The sequence below is a fragment of the Mytilus trossulus genome, chromosome 8 (genome assembly GCF_036588685.1).
Source record: "Mytilus trossulus isolate FHL-02 chromosome 8, PNRI_Mtr1.1.1.hap1, whole genome shotgun sequence".
NCBI classification, from domain to species: Eukaryota; Metazoa; Mollusca; class Bivalvia; order Mytilida; family Mytilidae; genus Mytilus; species Mytilus trossulus.
In genome coordinates, this window is record NC_086380.1 from 73,111,074 (window position 1) to 73,130,315 (window position 19,242).

The following is a 19,242-nucleotide window of genomic DNA, read 5'->3' on the forward strand; positions in this document are numbered from 1 at the left end:
CCGCAAAACAACCTCAAGAGTATTCGTTTGCCAAAAAACTCCGATCAAGACATGTTAAAAATAAATAAATTACCTGCATCAGATAAGACAACACGGTAAATGATTATTTGTACACTGTTTTGCCCGTCTACAGAAAATTCTCTCTATGTTTATACTGTGCGACTCTAAGATCAGGTGCTCCGGTTTAATACATTTGGGGTTATGGCAAAGGTGTGAAATATCTAAAGGATCACCGTTTGGAGAGAAACGGGGAAGATTTTCTTTTAATATTCTTTTATCTAGCATATAAGATAATCTGTGAGCTCTTTCAAGAGTTCTAGTGCCATCAGGCCAATTCATAACTTTTTTCCCATAGACCCCATGCTCCAAAGCTCCAACCCACACTGTACAGTCATAATTTCCATGATTTTTTTCACTTTTCTTAGACAAAGCTAAAGCCAATGCATTCCAAAATGATTCCATGTTGTTTCTGTAAAATGAAAACCCAAAAGGGGTCCGAAATTGGGATCCCAGGGAGGCTGAGGGGTGAATTCCCATTATTTACCTTATAGGTTGCACTTGTGTAAAACCAGCAATGCAATTTTCCATAGGAACTGCCTAAATTGCATATGCAGTCACTCTTCATTCAGGAAGTTTTGAGGAGAATGTTAGATTTCCCTGGAAAGGAGACATGCACTACTTTTTTTTGCACTAATAAAAACATATAGCTGTGCGGCATATTTTCAAGTTTTACTGCCCTCCATTTATAAACATTGCAGGTTCGCACTGAATTTTTCCATTAAATTTGACTCAACACCCAAATGTCTTCCAGTCCTCCTGAAAAATAAGTTAAATAAATAGACATTTTTATTTATATCCATTTAATTCTCCAATCAAGTCTTAATTAAAAAAAAAAAACTTTGCATCCATGGCAACAACTATGTAAACAGTAGCAGTATTTAGTGCACATTCAATTTCTCCCCAAAAGAGGCGTGACTTGCAAATCACACGTGATTTACAAAGTGCAACCTATACTGTACTTTCAAACCCCTTTTAGTATCAAAATATTCTTATATTCTTGTTGTTATATATGTAAGTAATAGAAAATAATAAGTTACAATGGTAGTTTTTTCATTATTGTATTTTTATAGTACTTCTAGTAACTATACCCTGTTTGCGGCAAGATGTGTTTTTTTCCTGTTCACTATTTTTTTTTTTTTTATGCAATTTATATTTTTTTTTGTCTACTTAATAAACTCATTATATATTTGTGTTTTTCTTGTACCTTTGTGTAATAGCTATTTGAATCATGGTTAGTTTTACTACAATCTGTTTATTTTGTAGAATTTTTGTTTTCTTTATGTACTATACCATAAAATGCATAAAAAGTTGTCATACAAGCTTCAAAAAACTATCCCTATAACAAAAACATACACCTTATCTTTACTTTCTGTTTATGTTATAGCACACAAGCCTGTCAGCACTGATAAAAAAATTCAATGAAGAGAGGTCAAATTATATGAACTTGTCAAATTACAAAATAATGAGATTAACCATCATGATGATTTTTATATGATTTATATAAAAAATCTTACATCTGGGGTCACCTTCAGTACCATCTGATATAAACAAAAAACTTAGTCATTCATGATTGTTTAGTTGTAAGGTCCTATATTTGTTATTTAAATATTAAAATACTGGAATAAAGTGCATTTCAAACAATTCTTACAATAACAATGGGTCTAATCCCATGGCGTCTAAGGAAATACACATTTCAGAAAGGAAACAAGCCATATAATAAGGGGAAAAAATACAGAAATAAGACTTTACCTGCTGAAAAAGGCAAATTTGTGAGACTACCAAAAGACTTGTATGACTTAGTGACTAAATCTGTTCATAATAAGAATGTTCAACTCATTCCTGCCTCTACAAAATCAGCTCGCTTTCTAAGGCCGAAGCCTCCGACAAAAACAGAAGTTGAAAAATGTGCTGAAAATGAAACAAAAACAGGGTAAGAATACTTTTTTTTGTTATTAAGCTTTCAAAAATAATTAAACTTGCTTAAAAAAGTCACTTATAAACAACTATGAAGAAAAAGGCATGTGTCTTATATGCCAATTCTTTAAATGTGACAGCTGAAGAAAATGCAAGCTAGGATAATACTTATTTTTAAATTTCTAGTCCTATATATATTTTCAAGAATTAAATAGTGCATGATTTTTATATATAATATATATAAAAACACAGGCAAAGAAAAAAATATGCACTTTTGAGAGTAAATTTGATCAAAAAGCTTATTTAAAGAAAACACTATTGTAAGGGAGGTAATTCAAAATAAAATTATTTTCACCTTTCCAAAACTTAGTTTTTACAAATAAAAAACTAATTCACTTCAATTTTGGCAACATTTTTCAACTTCAGGTCAGAGAAAAATAGTTTTCGACTCCTTCGGATCAATGAACTTGAACAGATGTGGAATGAGGTTTTCATAGAACACAGAAAAATATCCCCCATGTGTACAGGGTTCATATCATGGGATTTAAGTGCAGAACAGCAAAGAGGGGCTGCCTGGAGGGAAAAGGCAAGCTGCAATAAGTGTTCTTACCATTCAAAAATGTTCAACCTTTACAATGAGGTGATCGCAAAGAAACGTGGTCGTCGAACAGCAGCTATTAATCTATCCATACAAGTCGCACTTAATCACATAGCTATCAGCACAACTGGTCTACAGAAATTATTTCTTGGTTCTAATATACCAGCTCCTTCCACTTCAAGTATGCAACACAGTGCTAATGTTGTTTCTGAAATTATAGAAGAGTACAATCAAAAGGATTTGGTTCAGAAAAGAAAATTACTGAAGGAAATAAACATATTAAGAGGTGATAATCCTAATATTATTAACATTCAGGCCGACGGAATGTATAATAACCCTATTTATTCCGGAATGGGTAAAACACCATTTCAACCAGCTACTCAATGTACGTATAACATGTTAGAAAATAATACTTATAAGCACAGTATTGTAAGCACAAGACAAGTGTCTAAGCTTTGCTCAAATAAGAGTGAACATAAAACAAAAACAAAAGTTAAATCTCACAAAGGTCACTGTTCCGCAAACATTGAAATGCATGACAGCATAGGCAGTGAGGAGCGATGGGCTAAAGACTGCTTGTTAGACCTGAAAAATGATGGTCTGGAAGTTCAAGAAATTACCACTGACCCTGACAGCAGTGCATTTAGAGCTGCAGAGTCTCTCTTTAAAGCTGGTACAACCAATACTCAGCCAATTCATTTTCTAGATACGAGACATGTGTCCGCAAATCATAGAAATTTTATTAAAAAAATGTCAGGTCTGAAGGAAATAATGCCGGCACGATTAGTTTCAGAGAAAGATAAAATGCTAAAAAGGTTTGCATTAGATATGGCAGCACGTTGTCAGGCAGAGTACAATGCTGCCTTTGATAAATTCAATATGGACTCTGTACGGGTAAAAGTTCACCTATCATATGCATGTCATGCTATAGTTTCTTGCTATCAGGGCGATCATAATGGTTGTACAAAATATTCCCTTGTTTGTTCAAATAGGAACAGTTTGAAGACATGGACTGAAAAATCAGCTTATCTGAAAAATAACTTTAAATTAAATAAATCAGAGAACACAGCAGCATTGTTACGTGAATGCGTAAAATATCGCCTTGGACCTACCATGCTAAACTGTACATGCAAAAACACTAACACACAAAAAGCTGAAGCAACTAACCGTGCAATACGTGCAACTGTACCTAGCAATGTAACATTTACCAGAAACTATAAAGGAAGGGTACATACAGCTATACATAACGTAAATAATGGCCCTGGAGAATCCATCGTGAAACTCTGTCAAGCGGCTGGGGTTCCCATCGAACCAGGAAGTCGTGCTGCCCATGGTCTGAAAAATATTCAACAACATAATGAAAAACATAAATCATATAAGCAGTCAAAGAAGTACACAGATCAGAGATGCTCAAAAAAACATGAACTGTATAAAATATATGATGAGCATCAAGAGGAAAAAGACTATGAGAAAAACAAACTTTTACCGACAAAACGACTGGCCGCAAAACAACCTCAAGAGTATTCGTTTGCCAAAAAACTCCGATCAAGACATGTTAAAAATAAATAAATTACCTGCATCAGATAAGACAACACGGTAAATGATTATTTGTACACTGTTTTGCCCGTCTACAGAAAATTCTCTCTATGTTTATACTGTGCGACTCTAAGATCAGGTGCTCCGGTTTAATACATTTGGGGTTATGGCAAAGGTGTGAAATATCTAAAGGATCACCGTTTGGAGAGAAACGGGGAAGATTTTCTTTTAATATTCTTTTATCTAGCATATAAGATAATCTGTGAGCTCTTTCAAGAGTTCTAGTGCCATCAGGCCAATTCATAACTTTTTTCCCATAGACCCCATGCTCCAAAGCTCCAACCCACACTGTACAGTCATAATTTCCATGATTTTTTTCACTTTTCTTAGACAAAGCTAAAGCCAATGCATTCCAAAATGATTCCATGTTGTTTCTGTAAAATGAAAACCCAAAAGGGGTCCGAAATTGGGATCCCAGGGAGGCTGAGGGGTGAATTCCCATTATTTACCTTATACTGTACTTTCAAACCCCTTTTAGTATCAAAATATTCTTATATTCTTGTTGTTATATATGTAAGTAATAGAAAATAATAAGTTACAATGGTAGTTTTTTCATTATTGTATTTTTATAGTACTTCTAGTAACTATACCCTGTTTGCGGCAAGATGTGTTTTTTTCCTGTTCACTATTTTTTTTTTTTTTATGCAATTTATATTTTTTTTTGTCTACTTAATAAACTCATTATATATTTGTGTTTTTCTTGTACCTTTGTGTAATAGCTATTTGAATCATGGTTAGTTTTACTACAATCTGTTTATTTTGTAGAATTTTTGTTTTCTTTATGTACTATACCATAAAATGCATAAAAAGTTGTCATACAAGCTTCAAAAAACTATCCCTATAACAAAAACATACACCTTATCTTTACTTTCTGTTTATGTTATAGCACACAAGCCTGTCAGCACTGATAAAAAAATTCAATGAAGAGAGGTCAAATTATATGAACTTGTCAAATTACAAAATAATGAGATTAACCATCATGATGATTTTTATATGATTTATATAAAAAATCTTACATCTGGGGTCACCTTCAGTACCATCTGATATAAACAAAAAACTTAGTCATTCATGATTGTTTAGTTGTAAGGTCCTATATTTGTTATTTAAATATTAAAATACTGGAATAAAGTGCATTTCAAACAATTCTTACAATAACAATGGGTCTAATCCCATGGCGTCTAAGGAAATACACATTTCAGAAAGGAAACAAGCCATATAATAAGGGGAAAAAATACAGAAATAAGACTTTACCTGCTGAAAAAGGCAAATTTGTGAGACTACCAAAAGACTTGTATGACTTAGTGACTAAATCTGTTCATAATAAGAATGTTCAACTCATTCCTGCCTCTACAAAATCAGCTCGCTTTCTAAGGCCGAAGCCTCCGACAAAAACAGAAGTTGAAAAATGTGCTGAAAATGAAACAAAAACAGGGTAAGAATACTTTTTTTTGTTATTAAGCTTTCAAAAATAATTAAACTTGCTTAAAAAAGTCACTTATAAACAACTATGAAGAAAAAGGCATGTGTCTTATATGCCAATTCTTTAAATGTGACAGCTGAAGAAAATGCAAGCTAGGATAATACTTATTTTTAAATTTCTAGTCCTATATATATTTTCAAGAATTAAATAGTGCATGATTTTTATATATAATATATATAAAAACACAGGCAAAGAAAAAAATATGCACTTTTGAGAGTAAATTTGATCAAAAAGCTTATTTAAAGAAAACACTATTGTAAGGGAGGTAATTCAAAATAAAATTATTTTCACCTTTCCAAAACTTAGTTTTTACAAATAAAAAACTAATTCACTTCAATTTTGGCAACATTTTTCAACTTCAGGTCAGAGAAAAATAGTTTTCGACTCCTTCGGATCAATGAACTTGAACAGATGTGGAATGAGGTTTTCATAGAACACAGAAAAATATCCCCTATGTGTACAGGGTTCATATCATGGGATTTAAGTGCAGAACAGCAAAGAGGGGCTGCCTGGAGGGAAAAGGCAAGCTGCAATAAGTGTTCTTACCATTCAAAAATGTTCAACCTTTACAATGAGGTGATCGCAAAGAAACGTGGTCGTCGAACAGCAGCTATTAATCTATCCATACAAGTCGCACTTAATCACATAGCTATCAGCACAACTGGTCTACAGAAATTATTTCTTGGTTCTAATATACCAGCTCCTTCCACTTCAAGTATGCAACACAGTGCTAATGTTGTTTCTGAAATTATAGAAGAGTACAATCAAAAGGATTTGGTTCAGAAAAGAAAATTACTGAAGGAAATAAACATATTAAGAGGTGATAATCCTAATATTATTAACATTCAGGCCGACGGAATGTATAATAACCCTATTTATTCCGGAATGGGTAAAACACCATTTCAACCAGCTACTCAATGTACGTATAACATGTTAGAAAATAATACTTATAAGCACAGTATTGTAAGCACAAGACAAGTGTCTAAGCTTTGCTCAAATAAGAGTGAACATAAAACAAAAACAAAAGTTAAATCTCACAAAGGTCACTGTTCCGCAAACATTGAAATGCATGACAGCATAGGCAGTGAGGAGCGATGGGCTAAAGACTGCTTGTTAGACCTGAAAAATGATGGTCTGGAAGTTCAAGAAATTACCACTGACCCTGACAGCAGTGCATTTAGAGCTGCAGAGTCTCTCTTTAAAGCTGGTACAACCAATACTCAGCCAATTCATTTTCTAGATACGAGACATGTGTCCGCAAATCATAGAAATTTTATTAAAAAAATGTCAGGTCTGAAGGAAATAATGCCGGCACGATTAGTTTCAGAGAAAGATAAAATGCTAAAAAGGTTTGCATTAGATATGGCAGCACGTTGTCAGGCAGAGTACAATGCTGCCTTTGATAAATTCAATATGGACTCTGTACGGGTAAAAGTTCACCTATCATATGCATGTCATGCTATAGTTTCTTGCTATCAGGGCGATCATAATGGTTGTACAAAATATTCCCTTGTTTGTTCAAATAGGAACAGTTTGAAGACATGGACTGAAAAATCAGCTTATCTGAAAAATAACTTTAAATTAAATAAATCAGAGAACACAGCAGCATTGTTACGTGAATGCGTAAAATATCGCCTTGGACCTACCATGCTAAACTGTACATGCAAAAACACTAACACACAAAAAGCTGAAGCAACTAACCGTGCAATACGTGCAACTGTACCTAGCAATGTAACATTTACCAGAAACTATAAAGGAAGGGTACATACAGCTATACATAACGTAAATAATGGCCCTGGAGAATCCATCGTGAAACTCTGTCAAGCGGCTGGGGTTCCCATCGAACCAGGAAGTCGTGCTGCCCATGGTCTGAAAAATATTCAACAACATAATGAAAAACATAAATCATATAAGCAGTCAAAGAAGTACACAGATCAGAGATGCTCAAAAAAACATGAACTGTATAAAATATATGATGAGCATCAAGAGGAAAAAGACTATGAGAAAAACAAACTTTTACCGACAAAACGACTGGCCGCAAAACAACCTCAAGAGTATTCGTTTGCCAAAAAACTCCGATCAAGACATGTTAAAAATAAATAAATTACCTGCATCAGATAAGACAACACGGTAAATGATTATTTGTACACTGTTTTGCCCGTCTACAGAAAATTCTCTCTATGTTTATACTGTGCGACTCTAAGATCAGGTGCTCCGGTTTAATACATTTGGGGTTATGGCAAAGGTGTGAAATATCTAAAGGATCACCGTTTGGAGAGAAACGGGGAAGATTTTCTTTTAATATTCTTTTATCTAGCATATAAGATAATCTGTGAGCTCTTTCAAGAGTTCTAGTGCCATCAGGCCAATTCATAACTTTTTTCCCATAGACCCCATGCTCCAAAGCTCCAACCCACACTGTACAGTCATAATTTCCATGATTTTTTTCACTTTTCTTAGACAAAGCTAAAGCCAATGCATTCCAAAATGATTCCATGTTGTTTCTGTAAAATGAAAACCCAAAAGGGGTCCGAAATTGGGATCCCAGGGAGGCTGAGGGGTGAATTCCCATTATTTACCTTATAGGTTGCACTTGTGTAAAACCAGCAATGCAATTTTCCATAGGAACTGCCTAAATTGCATATGCAGTCACTCTTCATTCAGGAAGTTTTGAGGAGAATGTTAGATTTCCCTGGAAAGGAGACATGCACTACTTTTTTTTGCACTAATAAAAACATATAGCTGTGCGGCATATTTTCAAGTTTTACTGCCCTCCATTTATAAACATTGCAGGTTCGCACTGAATTTTTCCATTAAATTTGACTCAACACCCAAATGTCTTCCAGTCCTCCTGAAAAATAAGTTAAATAAATAGACATTTTTATTTATATCCATTTAATTCTCCAATCAAGTCTTAATTAAAAAAAAAAAACTTTGCATCCATGGCAACAACTATGTAAACAGTAGCAGTATTTAGTGCACATTCAATTTCTCGCCAAAAGAGGCGTGACTTGCAAATCACACGTGATTTACAAAGTGCAACCTATAAGAAGTATATTCTTAAAAAATAACTTAGCTCATACTTGTGTTTGCTATGCTCAATATGGAATTTGTAAAGAATAAAAAAAAAGATGTATGTGAAAAAATATTGGATGAAACCCCAAATGAAAAAAAAATCTTCAAACAACAGCTTAATTCATACTTAAGAGGGGCAAGCACCAATTTTTTAACCGTTGCTAGGCAACATTTCTGTTGCCAAGGTTGTGTTTAAGCATATAATAAACAAAATCAAAGGGTATTTTCATTTGTGACTTCAAGTTCTTCTTGGACAAACAATATCATTTGCAAATATTAAAATTTTTACTGATAAAGCAATTAATATGTGATAATTTTCATTCTTCATAAAAACCGTTGCTAGGCAACCTTCCTTTCACCGGAACACAATAAAATCATTACTTTTTCAAGTGTCTACACTAAGACCATCATTGATATCAATTTAAACTTATTTGGAGAGGGGGCCAAAAATAGCCCTTATCAAAAAACGGCTATATGTCAAAAATACCTAAAATAAATAGCACAATTCATCTAAATCCAAACTTGCCTCAGGGGGTTGAAACCTTAGTTCATAATAATTTCAAATTTATATACTGACAACTTAGTTCAATAATATTTTTTTCTTGATTTGCGTTAAAGATATACGAAAGGATCAATTTCAAATTAATGAATATACACCCGAGGGTCACTTTCAAAAACATTATAAGGAGTTACTTTGTTGTTCCTATAAAATTAAATGATATCTTAAGTACACATTGATAAACATAAATAACTTATTGCAAAATACATACTTTTATATCCACAAATTCTAAAATGCGATAATTTTAACATGTTTGTAAAACAGGGACGAAAGATACCAGAGGGACATTCAAACTCATAAATCGAAAACAATTTGACAACGCCGTGGCTTAAAATGAGAAAGACAAACAAACAAATACATGCAAGTGAGCATTTTAATGAAGTATAATAATGTTTAAATTTTGCTATATTAAAGTACTTACCCGATTTGTTTTGTATAAACGAATTGTACCTCGTAACTCGAAACAATAAACAATGCTTCGAAAATGTTGAAAATAATGTGCACCATACCAAACACGGATGAATGTTTTGTTAAAGTATGCGATTGCAAAAACGTTAACACAGGGACGAAATATGTAAACAACGTACTGGTACTCTTTACATTGTTCAAATCTATAGGCCTTTATATTATATTTAGTATTCAAACAACTATACAGGTATGGTCTATCAGATGATAGATAATTTAACATTTGAAAAGGTTGAAAAGTATTAAGTAATGACCAACCCTGACATGACTATTCAGCTCTGTGTATCTTGAAATTATCATGTCTCTTATTACGCATTTTTAAAATTTATACCCTTTCATATTTAATTTTTCCAAAAAAGTAAACAAAGTTTTTTTGCACATTTCCATATAGCATTTTATAGGACGTTTCATGTAAGGTGATGGCAATATGATTTTGAAAAAAAATGTTAAGGAATATTCATTTTTTTGTGATAAGATTTTGAAATGTAAACAACTTTTCTTTTTTAATAACCCGCCACACGTATGTGCGTGGTATTATGTGATACCCTCTAAATGTGTGTGTGTCCGTCCGTCTGACTTGTCGTCTGACACAGTGTTTTAATCCTATCAACCGCTGGTCCAGTTCAATTTCCAGCTGAATCCAACAAAAGGTTTATGAATTATACTATTTTAAAGGTTTTGCCATATGATCCCCCTTTTTTGACATTTTCCAGATGACAACTGGAAAACAGATAAACCTATTATTTAAAACTTGACACAGGGCTTCAGTATTACATAACAAAGGTCTAGTTTAATTTTTATCTACATCCAACAATTATTTTTATGAATTATGCTATTTTCAAGTTTATGTGCCCACTTTTTTTAACGGAAACTTGAAAATTAATTAACATTTACATAATGTGGCTGGGTCTCATTGTTTTTGTTCATTGTTTAGAAAAATATTTGTCAAGGGACAATGTCAAGCAATTTAAAATGAACTACTTTTTCCATAGAAATATCCATATTTAAGGGCATCCGATACAGTTTCTCGATTAAATGTCATTTTTATAATTTTGTAATATGTTGTAGGCCTTGGCGAGTTATAAAATAAAACACAAAATAAAACGTAGGTCACCGTGCTTGTTTTCGAGAAAATTGAGGCTGAAAATTGGGGATTTGTGAAATTTTGAAAAAAAAAATTAGCAATGTTATAATTTTTTTGGAGCAGATATTTTTCATCGTAAATTATTAAGATCGGGTTCAATCTGAAGCTGTGATAAATGACAAAAAGGAAGAAAATAAATCACTACACGAATAACTGCATTTATTCAAGCCTTGCTTGAAATTGCAGACCAGATGCTCAAAGTGGTATTTTTTTAAACCTAAAAAATGGAAATAAACTGTTTCTGAAAATGTCATTTTTCTGCATAAACTGCATAAACTGCATTTTGTCATGCTTTCTCTAAATCTCAAATAAAAAATATAGGTCACCGTGCTTGATTCCATGATAAACGCGATTTATCCTAAAAATTGCGTCCCCCCTTTGTAACCTCAACGTTAGCGCCAAAGTGCACGACGTCGCTGGCAGACAATTCCGACGTTATCTCTGCAAATTACCGGCGACATTTTTCATATGTATAAATATTGCTTGTAAAGTAGTAACTCTAAATTGGTAATATTGTTTCCGGGGAAAAAAACATGTGAAAGATAAATACCTCTCACTGTTTGTGGTCTAAGTGAGAAACATCTCAAGAAAAACTTTTTTAAAAGTTATTACGGACTGTTGATAATTTTTACGGCTTTTGAAATTAAAGACTCGGCAATTTAGAATTTGACATACAGTTACATGTACTGTACACACTCATGTATTAATTTGATGTATTAATCTATAAAATATGGTGACCTCTAGATGTTGTTTTTTATTAGGTCTTTCCACTTTTCTGTGGAAAGCCTATTGTATTTGTTCTGATTATTATTATTATTATTATTATTTTTTTTTTTTTTTTCTTCCGCCAAATTTTGTTCTTGCGATAAATGTTTGTTTCGCAATATGTCGCTTAGATTTTTTTCATATTGTATCGTATAGTTTATGCGCTTTTAAATTTCACCCTGCTAAGCCGAACCATTTTCTTTGTAAGAGTTATCTCCCTATTCACTGTTTGTCATGTGTGTGCATCTCCTTCGTAACAAAATAAGAAAGCGACAAAATTCTTTTTACAAATTGTTCGTTACATCCTCAGGAATTTTTGGCGTATTTGGATCGAAGCGATTCGAAGAAATTTTATAGGAGTTATCTATCTTTACGGAATAAATTTGTCGGTATGTTTTTTTAACTCATAAACCGTTAACCGTATAACCCTGGAATGTTTTTATTTGAGTCCCCTGATTCCTAACTTAGAAAATTAGGTCAAGGTCAAAGGTCAAGGTCACATTTTAGATTTCCACATGTCTTTGATTTCCCTATAACTCTTGAACGGTTATAGATACAAAAAAATTAAGCAGTGAAAAATGCTTGGTACGTCAAGGGGCAACTGTTTTACATTATGACTATATTGATTTTACCATCATGTAAGGGACATAACTCCCATCGATGGTTTTTAAAAAGCCATTTTTAGGCAAAACTCTTTAACAAAAGGTCCTTGACCCTTAGGGTCTTTTGCAATGACCTTGTGGAGCAATGACCTTGACGAAAGTCACAAGGTCAAAGGTCAAGGTCATCAAATTATGTGGTTTTGGCACTATTTAAGCAGTTTTATGTGTGTTTGAATTTCAACCAACCAACCAACCAACCAACCAACCAACCAATCAACCAATCAACCAACCAACCAATCAATCAATCAATCAATCAATCAATCAATCAATCAATCAATCAATCAATCAATCAATCAATCAATCAATGTTTCCGTTTCATGTGTTTGATACGGGATTCAAGGTCTCTTTTTTTTAGCTTGTTTGAATTGAGCCTATCAAACGTTTTTAACCAACATATTTAACCAATATGTTTAACCAACGTGTTTAACCAACATGTTCAACCAACGTGTTTAACAAACCAACCAACAAATCAATGCATGTTTCCGTTTCATGTATTAAATACGGGATCCAAGATGTGTTTTTTCCCGCTTGTTTAAATTGAGCCTATCCAACGTGTTTAACCAGCCAACGTGTTTAACCAATATGTTTAACCAACATGTTTAACCAACCAACCAATCAATGCATGTTTCCGTTTCATGTGTTAAATACGGGATCCAAGATGTGTTTTTTTTTCGCTTGTTTAAATTGAGCCTATCCAACGTGTTCACCACTATGTTTAACCAACGTGTTTAACCAACGTGTTTAACCAACATGTTTAACCAACGTGTTTAACCAACATGTTTAACCAACGTGTTTAACCAACCAACCAATCAATGCATGTTTCCGTTTCATGTGTTAAATACGGGATCCAAGATGTTTTTTTTTTTCGCTTGTTTAAATTGAGCCTATCCAACGTGTTTAACCAGCCAACGTGTTTCACCAATATGTTTAACCAACGTGTTTAACCAACATGTTTAACCAACGTGTTTAATCAACGTGTTTAACCAACCAACCAACCAATCAATCAATCAATCAATACATGTTTCCGTTTCATGCGTTAAATACGGGATCCAATTTTGAGCCTATCCAATGTGTTTAACCAACGTGTTTAACCAACCAACCAACCAACCAATCAATCAATCAATCAATCGATCAATCAATCAATCAATCAATCAATCAATCAATCAATCAATCAATCATGATCATGATCAATAAATCATGTTTCATGAAAAATCGAAATTCAATATTGTTCTTGCGTCACTTCTGAAAAAAAATCCACATGTACTCTGAAACTACAAGTACAATCGACCTCAAAATTTGCAGTCAGCAGGGCATACATGTACTGAAAGTTTATAAAAAAACTTGGTGCAGATATCTCTCAAAGCTTTTCCTAGACAAAAGAAATCGCAATGCCCTAAAAATCGCTTGCTAGGTCCGTAAATCTCAGTAAAAACCTACAATAAAATGTCCGCTCCGAGATTGAAATACTAATCTGTGTTACAAACAGGTGCTGAAAAATGTACAATATCAGAAAATAATCAATAAATGTGTTTTAAAGTAACACCGGATCAATTAAATCCAAAACATGCACTGCCCGTGAACTGTCATCAAGTTGTCAATTTCCTACAATGACAAAAGAAATTACATTGTGTTTATTCCGTCTCTATACATGTTGTCTGTTCAAAGTCCCCACCTAAAAAGAAATAAAAAGACTATCTTTTCGTTATTATAAACCCGTGTCACGTGATGTGGCGCGCGCGCTGTACCTAAAATAAAAGAAAAACTTTCCAAACTAAACATGAAACTTCTCCGGTAACAATAATATAGACCCAATACAGAAACGAACAACCAAACAAACAAACAAACAAACAAACAAACAAACAAACAAACACCCCCCCCCCCCTAAATTCATTTAATTTTAAAGGGGGAAAGACCCCCTACAATTGCTTTTTTAAAGCAATTGATTTATATTTATTATTATTTTTTTTTTTTTTCTTCCGCCAAATTTTTTTCTTGCGATAAATGTTTGTTTCGCAATATGTCGCTTAGATATTTCTCATATGGTATCGTATAGTTTATGCGCTTTTAAATTTCACCCTGCTAAGCCGAACCATTTTCTTTGTGAGAGTTATCTCCCTATTCACTGTTTATCATGTGTGTGCATCTCCTTCATGACAAAAGAAGATAGCGACAAAATTCTTTTCACAAATTGTTCGTTACATCCTCAGTAATTTTTGGCGTATTTGGATCGAAGCGATTCGATGAAATTTTATAGGAGTTATCTACCTTTACGGAATAAATTTGTCGCTATATTTTTTTAACTCATAAACCGTTAACCGTATAACCCTGGAATGTTTTTATTTGAGTCCCCTGGTTCCTAACTAAGAAAATAAGGTCAAGGTCAAAGGTCAAGGTCATATTTTAGATTTTCATATGTCTTTGATTTCCCTATAATTCTTGAATGGTTATAGATACAGAAAATTTAAGCAGTGAAAAATGTTGAGTACTTCAAGGGGCAACTTTGTTACTTTATGATTGTATTGGTTTTACCATTATGTAAGGGACATAACCCCCATTGATGGTTTATAAAAAGCCATTATTGGGCAAAACTCTTAAACAAAAGGTCCTTGACCCATAGGGTCTTTTGCAATGACATTGTGAAGCAATGACCTTGACAAAGGTCACAAGGTCAAAGGTCAAGGTCATGTCCATATGTGATTTGGGGCACTACTTGAAGAGTTTTATGTGTGTTTGCCTGCCAACCAACCAACCAACCAACCAACCAATCAATCAATCAATCAATCAATCAATCAATCAATCAATCAATCAATCAATCAATCAATCAATCAATCAATCAATCAATCAATCAATCAATCATGATCATGATCAATCAACCAATAATGATCATGATCAATCAATCAATCAGAGGATTCAAGATCTTCTTTGTTTCTTTTACGCTGTTTCAACTGACCCTATCCAACGTGTTTAACCAACCAACCAACCAACCAACCAACCAACCAACTAATCAATCAATCAATCAATCAATCAATCAATCAATCAATCAATCATGATCATGATCAATCAATCATGTTTCTGTCTCATGTGTTTAATATAGGGTCCAAGATCTTTGTTTCTTTTTCGCTGTTTCAATTGACCCTATCCAACGTGTTTAACCAACCAACCAACCAACCAGCTAATCAAGTAATCAATCAATCAATCAATCATGATCATGATCAATCAATCATGTATCCGTCTCATGTGTTTAATATACGGTCCAAGATCTTCTTTGTTTCTTTTTCGCTGTTTCAATTGACCCTATCCAACGTGTTTAACCAACCAACCAACCAACCAACTAATCAATCAATCAATCAATCAATCAAGTAATCAATCAATCATAATCATGATCAATCAATCAATCAGTCAAGTAATCAATCAATCATGATGATGATCAATCAATCATGTTTCATGAAAAATTGAAATTTAATATTGTTCTTGCGTCACTTCTGAAAAAAAAATCCACATGTACTCTGAAACTACAAGTACAATCGACCTCAAAATTTGCAGTCAGCAGTGCATACATGTACTAAAAGTTTATAAAAAAACTTGGTGCAGCTACCTCTCAAGAATTTTCCTAGAGAAAATAAATGGCAATGCCGTAAAAATCGCTGGCTAGGTCCGTAAATCTCAGTAAAAACCTACAATAAAATGTCCGCTCCGAGATTGAAATACTAATCTGTGTTACAAACAAGTGCTGAAAAATGTACATTATCAGAAAATAATCAATAAATGTGTTTTAAAGTTACACCGGATCAATTAAATCCAAAACATGCACTGCCCGTGAACTGTCAACAAGATGTCAATTTCCTACAATGACAAAAGAAATTACATTGTGTACATTCCATCTCTATAGATGTTGTCTGTCCAACGTCCCGACCTAAAGAGAAATAAAAAGACTATCTTTTCGTTATTATAAACCCGTGTCACGTGATGTGGCGCGCGCGCTGTACCTAAAATAAAAGAAAAACTTTCCAAACTAAACATGAACCTTTTCCGGTAACAATAATTTAAACCCCATACAGAAACAAACAAACAAACAAACAAACAAACACCCCCCCCCCCCTCCCCAATTCAATTAATTTTAAAGGGGGAAAGACCCCCTACAATTGCTTTTTTAAAGCAATTGATTTATATTTTTGTTTGATGTGCTGCTGTTTCATTACAATACTCCTTTACATCTCTCTATTCACGTTTTAATCACTTTTTATAATTTAACATTTATTCATAAAATCTAACTTTTTTTCGAGTCATTGATTACAATTGAATAAAATTGAGAGGCTCCTAAACAGTTTAAAATTCACAGTTTGTATAGCTCAAAAACTATGCGGTATGGGCTTTGTTCATTGTTGAAGACCGTACGGTGTCCTATAGATAACTTTGTTAATTTCTGTGTCCTGTTTGTTTCTTGTGGAGAGTTATCTCATTACAGTTATGCCATATCTTGTGTTTTATGTTGTGAGAAAATATAAACAAAATCTTATAAAGGAGATTCTTCAATATGCTAAAAGATGCTTTTGTCCAGAGAGAGAAACTATACAATAATTTTGATTTTTTTTTATTCGGGAAAAACGATTGAGTTAATAGCGAGATGACTGGACAAAGGGGCCTATTACCTATGGGTAATTTCATTGGTAATTTACTATATATATTTTTTCACCACAGTGCTATACACATTGCGGGGTACATACAATATCGCACATGCTTTGCATCTGTCTGTCCTTCCGGTCCTTGTGGTTAATTAGATTTTTCAAGTGTACAATTCTTGCCAAATTTCTATGAAACAGATATCGTATGGACACGTTCGAAAATCACTGCATATCAACTATTCGTTAAAAGAGTCAGTATGCCATTCGGAAATATTAACTATATCGGAAATTGCACTGCATTTGCTGTCATTCCTTCATTTCTATAGTGTATTTGTAAAAAAAAAAGTCAAGAATAAACATCTGCGCTATAAGCTCATGATACGCCCGTAGTCTAATGAAAAAACCCATAATGCATGTTTTTAAAATAACACGGGGTGGTACAGGAAGTTATTGGAAGTATATCGTGACTCATTCCTTATCCTTATAAATAAAATTTGAATACAGATCGTTTAACCATCCTGAAAAAAGAACCATGTTAAGTTTAATGACATTAGGATAATATGATATACTGTACCATATTTACGACGGACAGCCGGACGCCGGACATTTGTATACCATACTACGTCCAATCAAAATGTTTACGGGCGTATGAAAATATTGTTGGCTATTGCCTTTAGAAATTTCCTCGGAGTTCGGTATTTTTGTGATGTTACTTTTTGTTTGATAGAATACGTGCTACGTGGAGGTAATATAAACTTTGTTCTTTTATTAAAGTTGTATCATTGTTGATATTAGCGGCATACCATTATTTATCTAACATTAATGAATTGAATAAATTGTTCAGTAATGAAGTTTACTTCTTCGTGTAAAATATTTGGTATCAGTTTTAAAATAGCATTGTTGGTTTTCTGTGCTGTAATAAATTGACAAGAAATCGGATCCGGACTAAATCATGGTTTATGAAGGATAATGATATATTTGCCACTGGACGTTAAGCCATCAAAAATCAATCAATACATAGGACATAGTCTTGGTATATAGCTGGCATTTAAGGTAGCGCCTTCCCCATATCAAAAATGATAATTGACATGCATTATATTACTAGTAACACCAAAAGGGTCAGTCATCTTGGGATTGCTTTACTATACGATATTTTGTTAAAGATCTCACAGACACAGTAATGTGTTTTATTTCTTATCATTTGATTAGCCTGTTATCCTGTTAGAATCAAATGCAACTAATATTAATGTTGTAGAAGTTAGCATGCGGGAGAAACAGAAATTGGAGCACCGATAAAATCACATTACGTTTCTTATTACGGAAAATTACACGCATTTCGTCCCGCAAAAAGTGACGTTTTACGGGAATTCAAACGCTTAACGTCGCGCCAAGAGTTAACTCCCTTGAAACTGTATCGGATTTTAATTTTATTGGGGGTTTCAATACAACCATATATTTTCTACATATACTACCATTAGTTAATTTCAAACAGTATGCAAGCAAAAACAAAATCTTTTCAACATAGACTCCCAAGGTGAATTATCTTGTTTGGTAAAATGCCAAAATTTGGGTGAAATTAAGTGTCGTTTTGAATTATGCAGAAATATTATTATCAATAGTTTTTTTTATATGATATGAAACTTAAAATACAATAGTTTCAGATAATTAACAGCACATTTCACTTTATTGCAAATAATATACTATATTGTGTTAATTAAATTGGTCAGAATTGCAATTTTTGTGTTCTTTCTCGGGAGGCCATTGTCAGTCTATCGAAGAAGCGACTCGAAAAAAACGTTTCTTACATCAAAAAGCAATATTGTCTCATATCAACGAGAGTAAGATTAAATGATACATACATGCACGATTTATCATTTTTAACATCCAATAAACATCATGTAGACTACCAACCAGTAAAAGTCTGAAATGGCCTTTACATGTACTAGACCAGATTTTTACTCGACCAGTCTAAATTGTTCTGAAATGTACTTGATAATACTCGACTGTAGTCTGAACCATACTTTACCGTCTGAATTTGTACTTGACCAGTTCTTAACCACTTTATACGAGTCTGAACCATGCTCGACCTAATCTGAACCATACTCGACCTAGTCTGCACCGTACTCGACCTAGTCTGAACCATACTCGACCTAGTCTGAACTATACTCGACCAAGTATTAACCAAGCTAGACCTATTCTTTGTATCTATCAACCGAATTTTATCAATTTAGGAAAATTTTTTAATAAAAATGAAATTTGAACAACAACTTAAAAAATGTATTCAATATAGTATTGAAATTAA